The sequence below is a fragment of the Pogona vitticeps genome, chromosome 3 (genome assembly GCF_051106095.1).
Source record: "Pogona vitticeps strain Pit_001003342236 chromosome 3, PviZW2.1, whole genome shotgun sequence".
Classification (NCBI taxonomy): domain Eukaryota; kingdom Metazoa; phylum Chordata; class Lepidosauria; order Squamata; family Agamidae; genus Pogona; species Pogona vitticeps.
This window is the reverse complement of record NC_135785.1, coordinates 87,623,073-87,642,827: the sequence shown is the minus strand read 5'-3', so window position 1 is coordinate 87,642,827 and position 19,755 is coordinate 87,623,073. Positions and strand designations below refer to the sequence as shown.

At 37.7% G+C, this 19,755-nt stretch overlaps 1 protein-coding gene across 6 annotated transcripts in view; it reads left to right on the top strand.

Moving 5' to 3' along the window:
* The window catches only part of PCDH15 (protocadherin related 15), a 979,840-nt gene that overhangs the window by 348,750 nt on the left and 611,335 nt on the right, over window positions 1-19,755 (top strand). For all 6 annotated transcript variants that reach the window (XM_072995260.2, XM_072995261.2, XM_072995259.2 and 3 more), the window contains one exon: window positions 12,960-13,010. The gene's annotated coding sequence lies outside the window, so the exon portion shown is untranslated. The remainder of the gene's footprint in view (window positions 1-12,959; window positions 13,011-19,755) is intronic.

Here is a 19,755-nt window from a genome sequence, read left to right as displayed (position 1 = left end):
GTGGTATGGAAAGCTTAGTGGTATGGAGCTGCTGGGGTCAGGAATTTGATTCCCCAGTGTGTCTTATGGGAGAAGACCCAACCGGTGTAGTTTTAGGCAAGCTATGCAATCCCAGGGAATCCCCCCAAAAGGGAATGGTAAACCACTTCTGAGTTCTGTGTGCCTGAAAAATCCATGGAAGTGTCACCGTAAGTCAACATTTCATTTTCTTAAGGCACAATAGTGGTGATGCACAGAATGGCAAGTTTTCAGTTTTCCAACAGCAGCATTCCATGTATGTCAAAAGATGCTACATTTTCCTACCATATGGCAGATGCAGGCATTTGATCCAATATGATGGTTCCGTTACACTTTATGTTGGTCTATACAAGAATTATCTGTAATTTCATACCTGCCCCGTGTCATTCTGCATTCATATATCTTAATTGTGTTAATGATCTCTTTAATTATCCTTCATTGAGATGGAGTACTGTTGGGCTTCTGTTCATGACTTTTATTCTCCTTACCCTTCACTCTATTATCTTGGCTATAATGTTACATAAGAGCAACAAAAAGAGGAAATGTCTGACTCCAGTGAGATACAACGGTGTCCAGGTCCACCCAGTGTGTAAAGCTTTAGAATGACACTATACACATGCATATGTTGCAGTTCTTGTTGTTTAATAAGTGTAATGAAGTGATGAAAAAAGTTTGACCAATTAAAACTGACTTGATTAATTAAACAGTAGAGTTTCAAAATGCGACTTTTAACTGCTGGATAGTTCAGTGGTTTAGGTATCAGTCTGTGGAGCCAAAGGTAAGGAGTTCAATCTCCCACTGGGCCTCCTTGACAAGGGCTGAATTCAGTAATCAATAGGGCCCCTTCTAGCTCTGCAGTTTAGAGATTATTAATATAAGAATTTAGAAAGTAATACATTGAAAACATCATTTCCCTCTTCTCTTTCATAGAAATTTTGCACCTTCTGAAATGACTCTGGTTATAAAAGGCACTTAAATAATTTAAAAACAAAGTCATACCTTTTGTTATGGAATTATAGTTTTTATTCATATGCAAATTTATGGAAATATAATCAATAGATCAACTCTAATTTATCAATACAAATTCATGACTTAAGTCCCCTTTAAGAACTGAGTAGGAAAGGGACAATGCAGTTACAACCATGTGCGAATGAGGTAGTAATTGTTCATTCATCCTTTCAGAAGGCATTTAATGGCTGTTGTTCAAAAACTTCATGTCAGCTAAAATAAATATTCTGTCCTTTAAACAGTACAAGTTTGTTCAGAACAGTTGATTCTTTTGAGGACAAAACGTCTGACAATTTAACAAGCTACAATTGTACTTTATTTTAATCTGGTAAAATCAAAGCATAATCAGGCAAGTGTGTCCATTTATCAGTTGTAAAAGCATTTCAGCCCAGGAGCCCCTAGTTTACTTTGAAACAAGAACCATGTTTACAGTCCAGAAATGATGAATAAGTATTTTCATGATTGGTTCCAACTTAATTTTCATTTAAAATTAAGTCTAGAATAATAGTTCTGCTGATGTCAGCAGTATATGCTGGGCGTGATAATCAAAGACATCTGCATTTGTACAATGTGAAGAAAAGAGTTGAGAAAATTACTAGACTTAAGTACAAAGTCTTGCAAGTTAAAACTAATTTCAGAATAGTCTGTATATATCCAAATCTGGAAATGCATACAATAAGCAGTAAATTGTAATTTGTTCCAACAGTTCCTATGTTGTAATTCAGTATTGATTGATCATTAAACAAATGCTTAGGAAAAGCATTATTAGGCATGTAAGATACTAATGTACTTTCAGCAACAGTGGTTAATTCAATATATTTTCATGATGTATTCATCAGCTAGAGTCATTATGAGACACTAGTCTTGTGAGATTTTTTGAGGAGTTGATGTTGAACAAATTTTATGGAATAAAAAAGGTTTTCTCAAATAATATTTGACATAAACTGTTATATTAATCTACTCTATTATGTGCACTTCTCTAGAAGCTTCAGCCATTTATCCATTCCCTACAGTAGAGATGTGAAGAATATTTGTTAATTTTTTTCAATACAAAAAAACACCCATAACAAGGAATTTCCAATTGTCTCTCCAGTATAAGAGCAAAATAAGGAATATTTTGTTCAAATTGTTTTTGTGACATTCTGCACAAAACTAGTATCAATTTGCTTTAAGAAGCAAAACACACTAAGGTATGTGCAAAATGAAGATTTTAATATTTGCTTTGTTTCTGGTATTTTCAAGGGGGTACCTCTTTCATTTTTGTGTCTTTCATACGCTGTTCTTTTCCTTTTACTGAAAATAGATGGCCTTGTTCAGGTCATTTCATGTTTCCATGTTCATGTTTCCTGATACCGTTCCAAAATGCTATAAAGAATTTTTGAAAACCTTCCCTTTCCTCAGAATTCTGATTGGATATGGACATAATCCTATTAGATGAAAAATTTCTTTGGTGATTTGACAGACAAAAGATAAAAGAAAGGATGAAAAAGGGAAACACGCAAAAAATAAAATGATTATGTAGCCTTGTGGTGCAGTGGTTAGACTGCAGTTAAGATTCTGCTCACAACCTGAGTTTAGTCCCAACAGATTCAGGTAAATGCCTCAAGGTTGACCCAGCCTTCCAAAATCAGTAAATTGAGCTTTGTGTATTATGTGTCACCTGCATAATAAAAGAATTATAAAGTACTCAGAACATGCTTTAAGCACTATGGGGAGGCTTTACTCCTTTCCATAGTGTGATCCATTCCTTTTTAAGAGGTTGGCTTGCAGTAGTTGATAAAAGAACACAAAAATGAAAAAAATAACTTTTTTTCATCTTTTTTTGCTTTTGTGTAAACATACAAGGCCCACCCTAAAGCATGCACAAAGCAAGCATAGAAGAACTGCCAGATTCTTTTAAGAGGTACAAACAACCTGTCTGCTGCTTCTAATTTTTAAAAGTCCATGCAACAAGAGATTCACTATTATAGTAGTTTTGCGCAGTTTGTGTAAAACTCACCAAATTCATAGCACAGGGAAATACCTTACTTTCCCACAGGATGAAAAGATACATTACAAATCCTCTTGCTATGTGTGTGAGACAATCAATTATTTGCATCCCTATCTTGGAGGTATTATCAACTTTTTCATGATTACAACTAGTAGGAATTAGATTCCATCATGTAATATCTGAAATACCAAGGTACTACTTGGGACCTTTATTGTATCGTGCTTTGGTGCCATAAAGATTGTTTATTTCATTGGGCCATAGTGTATATAAATAGGAGGTTTCTCCCTCTGCTACAACTACCACACGGACACAAGACACACACACACATGCACACTGCTTTAGGCTTGGAAGGGAAATTTTCTATAAGTGCCAGTGCAAACTCTCTTTTCTAGGACTGACTCTGAACCAGGAGAAGGACATGGTTTTTGTGGGAACTGTGACAGAAAAGGGAAGCACAACTTCTGGTGTGCCACAATCTCGAAGAAAATCATAGCAAGTAAATTTGTAAGAATTGACATGACTGAAAGCAACATAATCAGTGTCATATGTAGCTAACTCCTAGATTAGACCAAAACAAAATATTCCATCTTTGGCTGTGCCTTTTCTGTGACTACACACAGCATCGTGTTTCTTTTAGATGTTAAGAACACTCCACTGTGCCTTGCTCTTCCCTATCCCCCAATTAATTTTAATGAGGCTTTATGCAGACTTCTTTGAAACAAATGAGACACTGCAGCAAGCCACATTGGCAAGAATACAGGAGTGTACATTGTATCCTTTTTAGCAAACAAAAAAATCATTTAAAATTGTGATTTCCTCCCTTCTTTACAGCACTTTTTTTTTTAAAAAAAATCTTCCCATAGGACTTGCTTTTAAATATGCCAATATATCTTTCCCCCCATCCCTAGCATGTTGCTGTAAAACAACAAAAAGAACAACATGGCATTGGCCCAGGTTAAAAGTTATTGGATGGAGGTCCATGCAGCCAGTAGGAATGTAAATCCACACTTCAGAATGAAGAGCCTCAGCCTCCTTATAAGTGGGCAAAGCTATATCATGTTGGTCTCAACTAAAGTTTTCACATGTGTAAGAATTATTTTTACATAAATAATACAACAATGCAAATTGTGCAAGCTGCCCAAAATTTTAATTGTTTCAGAAGAGGGAGCCAAGAAGATCAAAGTCATGATGCATGAACTGACTTCGGCACACTGAAAAATGGATTCCATCCCACAGGATTTGGAAGAAATGGTCACATTATACAGTGTTTCTTACCTGCACAAATTGGTAACCTTCAAGTTTTATTTAACAATGGCAGACTGTAGTTTCCCCTCAAGAAATCTCAGATTCATCAGTGCTAAACTAAATTAAAAATGTTACATAGCATCTTCAGAATCAAAACCCATAGACAGAGACTGTTACATTATTTCTTCTTCTATCTAGCTGTTTTATATTTCTCTCTTTCTCCCAAACCCTGGCATACTTCATTTTATATGAATACTTTTTCTTTTATACTTGGAAGGAGAACTTATTTCAGGGTTGTCAGTTCAAATTCTGAAAAATATCTCAGGGGTAACAAAAATATATAGAGCATGCAGAACTTTAGGGAAGAGAGTTTTTTCAATGCATTTTCTGTAAGATGCCTTGTGTGATACTGAAACTAATAATTTTATTACCTTTTCTATCTCTTGTATTGATGACACTGGAGCTAAACTGCAAGGTCTGTAATGATGAATTGTTTGCTCATGGGCAAATGGAAGTCCAGTTCTGGAGCACATGTCATTGTGCTTTAGGGTTCCAAACTATAGATTAATGCTTAAAAATAGGAAAGCAGTACCTGGTGGAGGCTTAGAAATTGGACTGAATCAAGGAAGGGGCTCCCAGTAGCTAATGTGAAGGCCATTTCTGTCTATGACACTTAGGGAGGAAGTGTGACAGATAGAAATGTACATTTTTGAAGTACATCTCCCAGGAAACCCCAGCCAAGATATTCCAGGAGTTCCCACGTTACACTTGCTCTCATTTCCCATGGACTTCTGTTTCAGTAATCAACCTCTGATATCCCATAAAGGGTAGTTATGCCTTTCTGCTTGCATGCAGGCTTACACTGTAACCAAGACAAGGTATCCCAGTATCTTGAATTGTACTGTCATACTCAATGGATTTCTGCTTACTGTATCAAATTGGTTTGACTTTAGATCAACTTAGTAAATATTTGAATGATGTATGGTTGCAATGTATTGGCTGAAACCCAGTAGTAAGTTTTAGTTGTGTTACCCCAAATGGATTCTTGTTCTTTACATTCTGGAGAGAGGGACCATGAGAGGAGAGAAAACCTAGCCAGTCTACTGACAAGAAGACCACACACCAACAATTTGGGGTTAAGCACGATTCATGTAACTTTTATTGATGAGACATAAGGCATAGGATGTAAGACAAAAGGTACCAAGCTGGCTCTCTTTCATACTTCCCATTCACTCATCCAGAAGGCCCTTCTCTGAGGGTGATCAATCCTCAGAAAGGGTGATGGGGGTCGTTCCAGCGCTGTTCCGAAGCCCACCTGTTTCTTCCTGGGTCATCCTTCTTATAGGTCTTTTCCTTGCGGGCTGTGTTAATGGGCTAAACCTGGGCTGTCACAAGCACGTGGGGAGGCAGACCCTGGCTTCCTGGGCAGGTACTATCTGTTGTCATGCAGGAATGCCTCCTTTCATATGTACAGTTTGGTCCATCTGCCACAGACTTGGCTTCAGCTCGGCTGCTTCCTCTTTCTTAAGCTTGCTTTCTCCAATTTTGGTTATATTTGGACTTCTTGCTCCATTTCACTTCCCTCTTGTCTGGGCACAACAACTGCAAAAATCCAAACTTTTGCCCACAGAGCGACCTCTTATTAATAACGAAACTGTCTCTGTCTGCAACTTGCATCTTCTTTTGAAGCTCTGTATTAGGCACACTATCCCATCTTCCCTTGCGATCTCTCCATCTTCTTCTCAGGTCTGGGGTGCTGGTCTTTCTGGAATCCACACACACACTGTCACACTCTGTCACTCATAACAGTTGGAGAAAGTCCATCGGATCAGTGGAACTTACAAAGGTGTTGACTCACCAAATCTCTGCTGATTTAATAGACTTACCATAGTTGTGACTTACTACTGGAATTAAGACATTATTCCTATTTGGAGAACACTGTATCAGAGATAGGCAAACATTAAATCATGCCTCTTTGTACAAGGCACATTCCCTCCCCCCACTACTAGGTGGCTGACCCCACTCACAAGCTTGTGTGCACCACCCAGGGCATCCTCCGTCACCAGCAGCCGAGTCTGTGAAGGAGCTTTGGCTTCCATTCCCTGCGTCCTCTGACAGCCAGCCAGTCAGATGAGGAGGTGGGACAGGGATTCTCCCTGTGCAGCCATTGAGTAGTTAGCTGATGGAGGAGGCAGGAAAAGAAAGCCTAAACTCCTTCCTGGATTGGGCAGCCAGCAACAGAGGATGACCTGGGTGGTGTGCAGAGGCTTGTGAGTGGGGCAGCCGTCCGGGAGGTAGGAGGAGGGAACGCACAGCACCAGTAGTGTCTGTTATGCAGAGATCTTTGTATGAAGAGGCATATCTTAAGTTGTGCCCATCACTACACTGTAAGGATCATTCCCAAAACCAGTGCTGATTATCATTGCTAAGTGATTGGATTTCAAGACCATACCATCACAAATGCACTCAGAAACTGACATTTATTTCTTGTTTTCACAAAGCTGAAATTTGCTTAATTAGATTGTCTTCAATTAATTCATTTATCTAGTTTGTTGGAGTCAATGCCTAAACAAATTAAACAAGCCCAATTAAACTGTCTAAAACTATCTTGGCTATATTCAATTTGTTCAGTATGCTTGTTGTTTTAATAAAGCATTTTTCGTTGCTTTTGATTTTTTTTTGTTATGCAAAAACCTGGCAATATACCAAATACAAGCATTTGTGGCTTTTTTTTCCTTCAAAGTATGAAAATGAGAGATATTGAAAATAAACATTATCTTTTGTTTGCAAACACAAACATTAAGGCACATAGATTAAAAGGCAGTTGAGAAAAATATTTTTAAAATTATAATTTGCATCTGAAGATAATTTAATACTCATCCACCCTCATCTAAATGCATTGAATAGGCTCTGGAGAATTTTCTGCTTCATGAAACTTCCTGTGTATTCAGAATTTGTAGTAAGGCCATGGCTATGATGTAAGTATGTGGAATTGTATTTCCTGAAGCTTCTGATAATCCCAGTGTCCTTCCTGTATGAGGCCAAGCTACTGACAACCGGGATATATTACATCTGCTCCTCAGCATTGTGGTTCACCAGCAAAACGGATGGCACTTTTTTCTTTTCTCTTCTTTTCTTTGGTTCCAATATGTTACAAAAGCTGAGGCAGGATTTATTTACTGATGGCAAAACACAAGAAATATGGGCAGTTTTTTTCTTCTTAGCTTTATTTTGTTTATGTTATTTATTTATGATCTGTCTGTTTAAAACAAGGTCTGCACTAGGCTGGTAGCTGAAACTTGGGGATGCGATTTATATCTCAGGTTTTCATGTTTTAAAATGCCTAGTTCTAGGTCTAGAACTAGATCTTGTTCTGTGTAGATTTTTCAGCAATGTGATTTTAGTACATGAGGGTTATCTTCATGAGGGTTAACTTTACCTATTTTAGGATCCAATCTTGCCTCTCACATTTGGATAGGCCCGCTCTAAGCAGCGATGTTGCACTGCACCCAAACCAGTCTCCAAGGCTTCTCAGCTGATACATTTTGCTTCTGCTTTGTCTATTTATTTTACCTTTAAGAAGGTGTAACAACTCTACTTTCATTTCTTGTTATGTGACAGAAATATTGCAGCTTTATGCATTTTATTTACTTTATTCGATTTCATTGTATGTATTCACTCATCTAAGTACAGTGGTGCCCCGCATAGCGAGGTTAATCCGTTCTGGATTAACCTTCGCTATGGGGAAACATCGCTAAACGGAACGGAAAAGCCCATTGGAACGAAGTTTAATGTGTTCCAAATGGGCCCAAAACTCACCGTTCTGCGATGTTTCCCCATGTTCCGCTGGCCATTTTGGGTGTTCCGGCGGCCATTTTGGGTGTTCCGGCGGCCATTTTGGAACCGCCGAACAGCTGTTCCCCCATCGCAATGCGATAAAACATCGGTATGCGATTGCATTAGCGATCGCAAAATCCGCATCGCTATGCGGATTCATCGTTAAACGGTGCGCTCGTTATGCGAGGCACCACTGTACTTTATGGTGCTATGTATTCCAATGGACATTAACACTGGGAGCTACTCTGAACTGTCTCTGTTCTGTCTTTCATTCCTTGCCTATGATTCCAGTGTTAATTCAACCATGGGTGTGACCCCACTGGCTATTACCCACAGAGCAAACATGCTGTGCGTTCAGTTCTTGCAGGTTTCCATTGTTAAAGAATCATCCAATGTGTGTAGGTGGTGCAGTGGGCTTTTACTTGGCAATATTTGCCGTGGAAATCAGATGAGCTCGATTTATGTTAAACTGGTCCCTAAGGCTCCTGCTCTTTGAAGTGAAGGAAGTTCTGTCTCAGAGATGCAAGAGGACTTCCCTTTGCTCAAGAGAGGAATCAGTGTGGAGAGCACACGTACACACACATGTTGCCTTTTGCAAGTGGGGAATCTATGGGTGGATTTCTTTTGCAACTGAAGAGTTGAAGAGCCGGCTATATTTAGTTCTGGGATGCAGCCCAATCTGACACGAGTTTACTCAGGAGTACGTTTTGCTTACTTTTGTGGTCTTGGTCATATGTATTTGTAAGACCAGCTTTTTAAGAGAAATGCATGTTCCTCCACAGAGATGTAATGAATGTGTTTTGTGCTTGGAATGTTTGATATTTCACACAGATTACCAGAAATGTCAGCATCCCTCAGAAATGAAAACAGCAATTTCCTACAATTCTTTCAGCTCCCTACAAAAGTTTAGAGCTGGTCTACTATTTGGGAAGAGGCACTTACGTAATCATATCTCAAGAACAGTGGGGCAATTTCTCACATGTTCTGATCTATATTTCTCATGTGTTCTTTTTATTTAAAAATCGAGTTGTGTGGGTTTACTGCCTCTTCATGTGGACATTCTGGCATGTTCGCTTTTTGCTTAAACTTTTTCACAGTTTCACATAGGGGGGTCATTTTCTCAGACTGTCCATATAATCACCAAATCACTTAGAACTGGAACATGTCTTTCTGTGTTTGGTAAAATCCCGTTGCTGTGATGTAAATAAATAGCACAGAGGCAAATTGCCATCAGTTAAGAAATCTCCATAGACTTTATCTGATTCAAACCAAGTGACACAACTCAGTATGCAACAGATAATATCTATGGAATTTTCTTAACTTAGGGCAAGTCACTTCCGACAGCTATGCTATTTGCATAATTGCACAACAGGATTTCAGCTATGTTTTCCTTAAGATAGCAGCTGTGGATCTTTATGGGGGAATTAACATTAATCTTACATTCAGTGTGCTGATTTAGCTAGAACTGCTATCAATTTAATTGGAGGGTTGTTGGTGAAGATAATCACAGGAAGTTTCCATCTACATTTACGAAACAGGCTTGCTGATTTTCTTTCAACCTGCATATAGTGCTCAATCTTATAGCTGTATTTTGTGTCTAGTCAACTTTATATCACCATATATCTAGTATTTCCTAGCCTATCATTATTTATCCAGTTATTTCTTAGTTTTATCACTAGCTGTCCAAATTTGGCCACTCCGTTACCTCTTCATTCTTATCCTCCAAAAGCTTCTGTAGGCACTCCTTTCTATCTCTGCCTTCCAAGGGAGGTGTACTAGATTTTATGAGCCATTCCCAGATTTGCTCAGAAATTTTACACTCTAAGATGACATGACTCAGTGTCGCTACAGTCCCCTCACCACATACACCCAACCGACTCTTGTAGGGGTTATTGTTGTATATGTTGAGAGTTCTGGGAACTTGTGTAAGTTCCAATAAAAATGCACAGTGGGAGGCCAGCTAACTTCAGCTAGAAGTAGGCTAAGGAAGTTCCCTTGTTTATCCACCTTCACCAAAGCCTAGCACTTTTGAAATACAACACTCAGGAGGCTATCTTTAAATGTAAAAAGTTTTTTGTATTTTTAACTCACATGAATAGGCACTCAGTAGGTTTCAGGCTGATACAAAAGGAAAATAGTAAAAGCAAAGGTTTCTTTTCTCAGTCCACATGGCTAGGAGGATCTCTGGGGTTCAGAGATCCTGCCTGGAGGTCTAGCATCTTGCAAGGTGAAGAAGGATCTGGATTACAAAATGGAGTTTCTCAAACCTCATGGTAAAAAGGGGAGTGATAAGGGGCAGAGCTTATTTAACCTAGGAAACAACAAATTCCCTCTGATTGGTTAGTATATAAACAAACAGCCAAAAAAACCCTTAGTCTCTGATGCAGGTCCCTTCCTCCCAGATCTTGAAATTAGCATTTGGATTGCTGATTACCAACAGTATATTCCCAGCAACACCGCAGATGACAACAAGTTCACGCACAATAACATAAAGGCCCTTCTGGATTCAGGATACTCTAAATTGTTTAAGTACAACATTGGTAGTAATCTATTCAAGGGGTTTAGTTTAATAAATCCTTTGGCCTTGTTTATATCAGGTTGTCTTTCTATATCTAAGTTCCCTTGTTTAATCATTTTTTTCCTGGATCATATCATTGAAAATAGATAGTGTTGAGAAAATCCATAATACACTAGCTTATGTTCCAACTTTTTTCCGTCAGGTGGGGACAAAGCAATTTTGCAGTGTGAGAGCATGGCAGCCAGGTGATGGCAAGAGCAGGTAGGCCAGGTGTCAGGACAGTAGGAAAGGGGTGGGTGGGCCATCCCATTTTGCAAAAGCAAAATCAAAGCATCAAGAAGAAAAAGGTTGCTGTTTTGTGGATACTGAAAACTGTGGATAACAGCAAATACTAGGTAGACAGACAGACAGGCAGACAGACGGACGGATGGATGGATGGATGGATGGGTGGGTGGGTGGATGGATAGATAGATAGATAGATAGATAGATAGATAGATAGATAGATAGATAGATAGATAGATAGATAGATAGATAGATAGATAGATAGATAGATAGATAGATAGATAGATAGATAGATAGAATGGTAAAAGGGGGAACCCCAAAACATTATTTTCACATGTATTTTCAAAACTTGCCACTAGAGGAGAGACCATGCTATGTATTCTTCATTAACAATTATTCATAGCACATAGTCTCTGCCGCCTTCTAGTGGCCAGGTCAGGTAATACATGTGGAAATAGGTTTTTCATGAGTTTTTTCTTTAAATATTTGTAATATTTTCAGACCATGGATAATTGAATCACTGGATAACGATCCAGTGGATAAGGGGGTCATACTGTAGCAAGATAAGTAATAGTAAAAGCACTGTGGAGAAGAACTACCCTGTTTTATCCCAGTTATCTAGAAGAGAATGACACTTCTGCTCCTGCTACAGAATAGAAATCAATGTTGATCTGTTGAAAGTGTGCAATATGTATACTGTCCCTCAAATGGCAGTGAGAATTGGCACAGAATGAGGGGCACATGTTTACACTCATCATCCAGTGATATTCAGATGTATTAAAATTGTCCATGTAGAATGTGCCCATTAGCAAACTTAGTGGAGAAAGTAATACCCTATGCAAAGCCCCCATGCTAACAAATGCCACTATTATCCCTAATTCAATGATGATGACAACATCCATTTTACATCAAACATCAGAAACTGAATTCTTTTATTTATTCAAGTAGAATACTTTTCAGTTGATACAGTTCACATGTTCCCTTGAATTATCAAACAGAGACACCTCCCAAATATGAATCAGTCATGAGTGCCACCAAAATGTAGATTTATTATTCGTCCCAGGCCTGAGTATTTTCCTTGCTTATAGTACTTCAGATTCCTGCTGTATTGGGATGAAGGGAGAAACAAATTTAATCTAGATGTAAATTCCCTTTTTAATATTGCTAAAAATATTGGAGAAATGCAAATATATGAATTGCAGACATAAACACATTTTGTCCTTTGAGATTTGTGTGGAGATAAAAGCCCTGGAGAAATCAAATTATGTCTGGATTTTACACTTGTTGTGTACGTTTTTGTGTCTCATGCATTAATCTTTCATTACTTGTCTGAATTCTTAATTTACAAATGCTTTTTTAGAACAGGGAAACTCTCTGAAGGAATGCTTTAAGCTTTGTCTTATTATTTGTCTTATTAAAGTATTCACTATCAGGGAGTAAAATGTCCGTTATGATTTTTTTCCCCCAGGGTTTCCTCTCCTGCAGCCAATTATGGTTCAGTAAAAGTTTATTGTAATTAACTGTAAGCAGTGTGTGGTAATAAGCAAATCTGTGCATGTGTGTTAAGTTGGTACATAAAAATGTAAATAAAAAAATTAAGAATATATGTAATGTATTTTCCGTGTATAAAATGACACTTCTTCCTTAAATAATTTGAGAAAAAATTGAGGGTATTTTATACACGGAAGGCAGCACTTTACCACTGCCTTTTGCGAAGGCACGGGGCTTAGCAAAAAGGAAGGGGAGGTGTTGCTCCCTTCCTTTTTGCTAAACTCCGTGCCTTCTCAAAAGGCGAGGGGCACAAGGCTTTAGCAAAAAGGAAGGGGAGGCGCTGCTACCTTCCTTTTTGCTAAGCTCCATGCCTTCTCAAAAGGCAAGGAAAAGCAGCAGTCACTTTGACAGCCTCTTTCCTTGCCTTTTGCCAAGGCACAGGGCTTAGCAAAAAGGGAGCCCTTTGATCCCTGCTTTTTCTAATTTGGGGTTAGAAAAGGGGGGTCATCTTATGCTTTGGGTTGTCTTATAAACTGAAAAATATGATATTTCTTTTTTTTTTAATTCCAGGCCATCAAATTAAAATGGTGTATGGAACTCTGAAGAAGAAATGCAAATAAGGTACAGTTTATTTTATTTTTGTATTAAAATGCTATGAGTAAAGTCAACTTCATAGTCTGCCTGCCCTACATCCCACAATATTTATGGCTTTAATTTTCAAAAACAATGTGAAAACACAACACTTTCTATTGTCTCATGTGTATCTTCTATTTCTTCTAATTGTTTCTGCAACATATTTGTCGGCCTATTTTCTAAATATTTCACCCTTTAAACTCTTGTGAATATTGGTAATTCTTTTATAATTAGCAGAGTATATAATACAAAACAAACAGCTACATCACAAGGGAAAAGTGAAAGCAAGAACAGTTTAAAAAATCACTGCTTTCACCTAGTCCTTTTGTTTTCAGAAACTAGTCCTTTGCATGTTTTTTAAAAAATCACTCTACAAGTGGCTTAAGTAGAAACAAAAAATCATCCTTACAGCTGATCTCGAGATAAGAGTTAAAAGTGTAAAAGAAGAAAATTCATGCCTCAGTCATACTGGAGACCTAATCTACCATCCTGGCTGCATCGTTCTCAGGGCAGGAGCAGAAAATTACAAGCCAACTTTGATCGATGGTCTGAAAAGATGAGAGGGAAAAGTAAGCAGGACAAACAGGAAGAAGGGAGGCAAGCCAAAGGCATGAGAAGAGAATTTTGTTAGTTCGTTAGTGGGAAAGGAGAGAATTCCTTGAGGTCCTAAAATACCTCCCTTTCACTGACACCCAGTGTTACAAAGCGTCCAAGATTGTTAATCGTCCAAAAATATACTTCACATTTTACTTCAGAAAAATAGCTCACATTAAAATATAATAGTCTTTAAGGTGCCATGTTTTTGTCTTGTTTTATTTTGTTTCTTTGGATTTTGCCTGAAATGCTTGCACAGACTAACACAGCTACCTCTTACAATACTTAAAGTGCACAAATATAGCTTTGCTGAATATGACCCTTCAGATGAACATAAAAATCTATGTTGTTTCAGCCTAGAATATTTCAATGGAGTGACATGTTGCAAGTAGGCAAGGCAATGCCCCAACAGGTCTGGAAAATTCATTCACTGGATGAAATGATATAAAGATTTCAAAAGAATAATCAGTTCAATTATTCTGATGTATACCTTTCTAGTCACAGTCAAGGCTTTTTAATGGGAATTGATTTTGTAGCTTGAAACATCTGCATTGATGGAAGTAAAAGTAGGGGATGGTTTGATTTAAGCATACTTTATGTGGTAAAACTAGACAACACATTAGATGTTTATAATCTAACTGTAAAATATTTTGTTTTTTATGTGGAAGTCAACATGGGGGATAATCCAATTCAGATGACTGAGGGTGCGTATAATGGAGAGATTTTGGGGGCAAGAGTTAGGAGACCTGGGTTCAAATCCCTATTCAGCCATTAAATTTACTGGAGATGGGGTTGACATTGGCAAAACTAGTCCTTAGGTATATTCACATGAAGTGACTAGGATCATATGGAAAGCTGTCCTCTGAAGATGCCGGCCACAGAGACTGGTGAAACATTAGGAAGAACAACCTTCAGAACACAGCCAAAGAGCCCAAAAAACCCACAACAACCATTAGATCCCAGCCGTGAAAGCCTTCGTGAATACATATATATTCACATCCCTTGGAAACCCTACTGGCATCATCATATATTGGAACTGATGTGACAGCACACAAAACACAGAGTATGATTAGACTGACTTCTCATTCATAACTAAAGGCTTTTTTTGATTCTATGCATATGTTTCTTCAACTTAAGGATAATATTAATATTCTCCCATGCTTGTATCATGGTCCCAGCTAGCATCACTTATAACCACAATTTTTATTTTGAACCATTACTCTGAGATTTCTGCCATGTTGGTGAAAGTGAAAAGGGAAAAAAGGAAAGAAAAAGAGGGGGGAAGGGCAAAACGTTGTAGCATTTCAGTGACTAACAGGATTGTTTCAGTGTGAGTTTTCATGGATCAAAAGACACTTCTTCAGACATACAGAGTGCAAATACATATTGATTCCCATGGTGGTGAGAGTCATGTCCAGTGAGGATACAAATACAGTGGTGCCTCGCATAGCGACGATAATCGGTGCAGCAAAAATCACTGCAAAGCAATTTTGTCGCTATGCGATATTAAAAAGCCCATAGGAATGCATTGAAACCCCTTCAATGCGTTCCTATGGGCTTCAGACTCATCTTTACGCGAAAATCCTCCATACGGCGGCCATTTTCACTGCCTGGTAAGTGAGGAATCCGTCCCAGAAAACAGCGGGCGGCCATTTTTTTGTACCCGGCGGCCATTTTGGAACCGCTGATCAGCTGTTTAAAAATCATTGCTTTGCGATGATCGATAAGCGAAACAGGGTACCGATCATCGCAAAGCGATTTTTTTCCATAGGGAACATTTCAAAGCGATCGCAAAAGCGATTGCAAAAAGTTAATCGCTATGCAATTTCATCGTTAAACAGGGTGCCCGTTAAGCAAGGCACCACTGTAATTGACAAAGTGTGAATTAGAATATCAAGCTGTTGATTAGCGTATCTTAGTGTGGGTGATAAGCTAATTCCAGATAGACTTTTTTGTTCCTGAATCCTAAGAGTAATTTATGGAATAGAGAGCAGTGTCTGTCAAGAGAGACAACTATTTTATTCCCATGAGATATTACAGAAAACCTGTTTGACTCTTTAACAGAGTTTCCTGAGAGGCTGAAGTATAATGGAGCTTGTTTCTCTGTGTTGATATTTTTGATGTCAGATTTATATCTATTCATTCTTCTACATAGAGATTGTTTTGTTTATCTTGTATAGGAAAAAGAGAGGCAGTGCTGGCAGAAGATATCATAAATCACATTAGAGAATGAAGTTACTGAGCTCCTAATATTGTGGCTGACATTGTTGGGACCCTCAACGTTGTTGCCAGTGCAGATATAGAGGCACACCTGACATCTAGGAGAAGGAGTCTTTTTCTCCAGATTGTGCTGCCTGTTGTTGGTTAGTAGTTGTTCAAGGTTGGGATTGTCTGTAAGTCAGTACTGTATGAGCTAGCCCTGCAGAGCCTCGGAGAAAGATATATTGTTGTCCAGAAAGATGTATCATCAGGTCACTGATGATATACTGCCTCTCTGTGCTCTCATTTGGGAGGTGTAGTTGTGCTATTTCTCTCTCTTTTGAATCTGCCTTGTAGCAGGTTGTTCCTAGGTACCACCCTGGCTCTCTCAGTTTGCTTTTTCACCATGTTGAGTAAGCACTGTAGTTTAAGAAATACCTGTTCTAATTCCATGAGTTGTATTCTGTGGTTCTGAAAGTTCTGGTTATATCAGAGAATTTGGCTATAGTTGATGGGCTTGGTGGTATTGTCTAGGTGGAAGCTGGAGACATGTATAGGCCAGTGTGTTTCCCAAATAGTGTAATGCAGTTAGGTTCCTTGTTGTGTGGATTAGTCCAGGCTTAGACTGAGCTTAGTTTGCAAGCTGGGTTGCCAGGACACATATCTCTGAGGAAATCTTGCTGTGGAAAGGGAAAAAGGTTAACTATTGGGTCAATGTGTCCAGTTCAATCCTTACTTTTAGTGAATTGGAAACTCAAATTAGTGACTTTTTGCTATTATCTCTTAGCATGAGTTTGAGGAAAAATGTTTGGTGAACTAAGCTCCCAAACCACTATCTTGCTGAGCTTCTATTGAGTGCAAAGTCCCAACAGCATAGTTACATAGGATCACACAGCATATATAAGCATTCCAATGGTGGAAGTAAGAGACACATTTTCTTCATGGAGATTACCACTTGCCCAGTGACAATGCTTGAGCAAGTTGTGTAAGCTCATGTTACATTGCAGGCAGGACTTTTAGCTCACTGAAAAATAAGATACTGGTCCCAGAATTCCCCTGCTTAAATACCAAAATTAAAGGAAACATAATAAAAAGATTTATTTTGTGTAGCCAAATGTCCCAGTTAATAAAAGGGCGCTTGTCTAAGTTTTGTTCTTTGCCTAATCTAACCTATATTACAAGGTTAATATGAGGCTAATATGCTACTCCATTCATTAAAATTCATTTAAATTTTACTGGCTAAAATATAAAGGTTGAAATAAGAGCAAAAAGGAGGCAGCCTAAGCCAATACCAAATGCAATACCCCTTAAAGATTGGCACTTGTAAGCAACACTTTGTACAAATCAATTTAACAACAATAGAAACAATGCATTATGAATAAACATAAACAAACACATTTATAAGTCCATTGCAACTGGCAGATAAGCTTTTTATGTAAACCTCACTAAGTAGGAATTAAAGTAATCCAGTCCTTGGGGCGTTTTAAAATCTAATGTCACGACTTCAGTAAGTACCTCACTCTTCATTTTTCACAATTCCTTCTCTAAGAACTGCTTATTGCATCGTCCTTTAATGAGATCTGAACAACTGTTTTCTTTACAATTTTTAATTTTACTCTCAGTAAAATGGCTTTGGAGACCTATCTCTTCTTCAAAATGGACATGGCCCAAATCATTACTGCAGGTCATAAGTGTGTAAAAAGAAATATCTACTTTTAAACAAGAAAGATTAATCCCATAAGATGTTGAACCAAGTGTTAATAATATACATATTTCAGTCTTTTCCAGATGAGTTCATTTTTAGTCACATATTTCATAGGTTCATGACAATCTTCCATTTCATTCTCTTGGTTTAATGCCAAAGCCACTGAGTTAAGACTATCATATCTTAAAATGAAGAAGAATGAAAAACTAGGTTTCTAGTACTGGCATAATCCACACTTCAGACAGTAACCCTCACATGTGGCTTCTGGTCTGTATCTGGAGCTTCTGAAGGTTGAACAGAGGAGACTCTGTGATTTCTAGGGAAGGAATCAATTTGGAAGAACACATATGTGCATATATGATTGATCCCAATGAGAAAGTACTTCACCTACCAATACACAAACAAAAATATCTAGGCTAATATTCTTTTCAAGATTTACATGTGCAGAGCTCCAACTTCAGAAGTTGCTGTGGTGATCTGAAGAGGCACTAAGTGTATGCTTGAGGTAGTCATGGAACTGTGGTCAGCTAACACCTCACCAGATTACTACAGCAGTGTCAGCAGTTTGAATCACGATGATATAAATACTGTACAGGATATGGTCCTACCAACTATCTTATGACCAAAATTTTCTTGCTCCATAGTGATAAACATGAGAGTACCAAAAAAAAAATCTGACTTGTTCGAGATGTAGTTTTATACCTTGGACCAACAGATAAGTGGGTTCTAGAGTGACTTCTTGGCACATAGCAACAACTATATCTGTCCTCTTTGTCCTTTCTAACCTACCTGAAATCCCCATCTAGAGCCCCTGAAACTGTTATGGTGAATCCTTCAACACTCTAAAGCAGATCTAGAGCTGTAATGGGAGGCTGCAAAGGATTCTTTTCCACCAGGTACATTGATTACGTGTCAGACAGCTAAGACTAGATACAAATCTATGCTAAGCTAGATCCCACATTGCCCAGCATTCTTCTGCACTCATCATGTAACCATCACTTTGGAAACATCAATTTTTTGGATTACAATTCCCATCATACTCCAGCCAGAATGGGGACTTCTGGGAGTTGTGGTCTAAAAAGAAGTAGCATTTCCAAATTCTGAATTTAATATTATAATAAGAATTGTCATAATTCATTCATTCATTTTTAGAAGCCTCCACACAATACATTGTTTCCTCTGTAGGTCTGTCAATTCTCAGAATGACTTAAATCAAAATATTCTCAGATGAGTGAAACAGTAATGCAATTTTCCTAGATACACTACTTTTCCATTTTTATAGGTGCAGTAACTTATCAGGTAGGTAAATATATCACAACCTAGCAAATATTTGCTATAATTATGCAGCAGGTACTATTTAATCACGATGATTATTTTAAATTAGCACTTAATTTTAAGTTTAAAGAGTAAAATATTAGTGAAATACCATGCAAGTTGAAAAACATTAGAAGTGCTGTAACCATCACTTTGGAAACATCAATTTTTTGGATTACAATTCCCATCATACTCCAGCCAGAATGGGGACTTCTGGGAGTTGTGGTCTAAAAAGAAGTAGCATTTCCAAATTCTGAATTTAATATTATAATAAGAATGCTATTAACCCCATTGCAGAAATAGTAATGCCCTTAGCATTTTAAAATGCTTTAAAATTATTATCATGGAATTACACTTACAGTGCTATCACATTCTTCTATTTTAGAGTATTATAGAGCTGCAATACTATGATGTTACAACAGTAATATAATGATCAACACATGCATATACAACTAAGAAGGAGTATTGTGGTGCAATTACAATAAATGTCAGAAATAGTATATTTCAAGTCCCAGACACAAACAAACCTGCATTCATATATAATGTTTTTCAAAACAGATACTATGCAAAATAGCATAGATGAGCAAAATAGTAAATTCTATAAAGACACTGCTAGATCCATTAATGTTCATATTAAATTATGTGAGGGAATATTGATTTGAGTTTAAGAATTTATATTTTATATGACAGCTGCAGTGAAAACCTGTTGAAGGTTGAAGACCAATGGCAGTACTTTCAGTTTCTGAAGAGAAAAGCAGAATATATGACTATGCCAATATAACATTATTCTTAGAAAACTGATTTTCTTATGGAATATGCTCATATCAGCATTATGTAATATCAGCATTATAAAACATTCTCTTCTTCTAATATGGGACAAATTTTGTTAACAATTAAAACTATTATTTTATGTTATTCAGA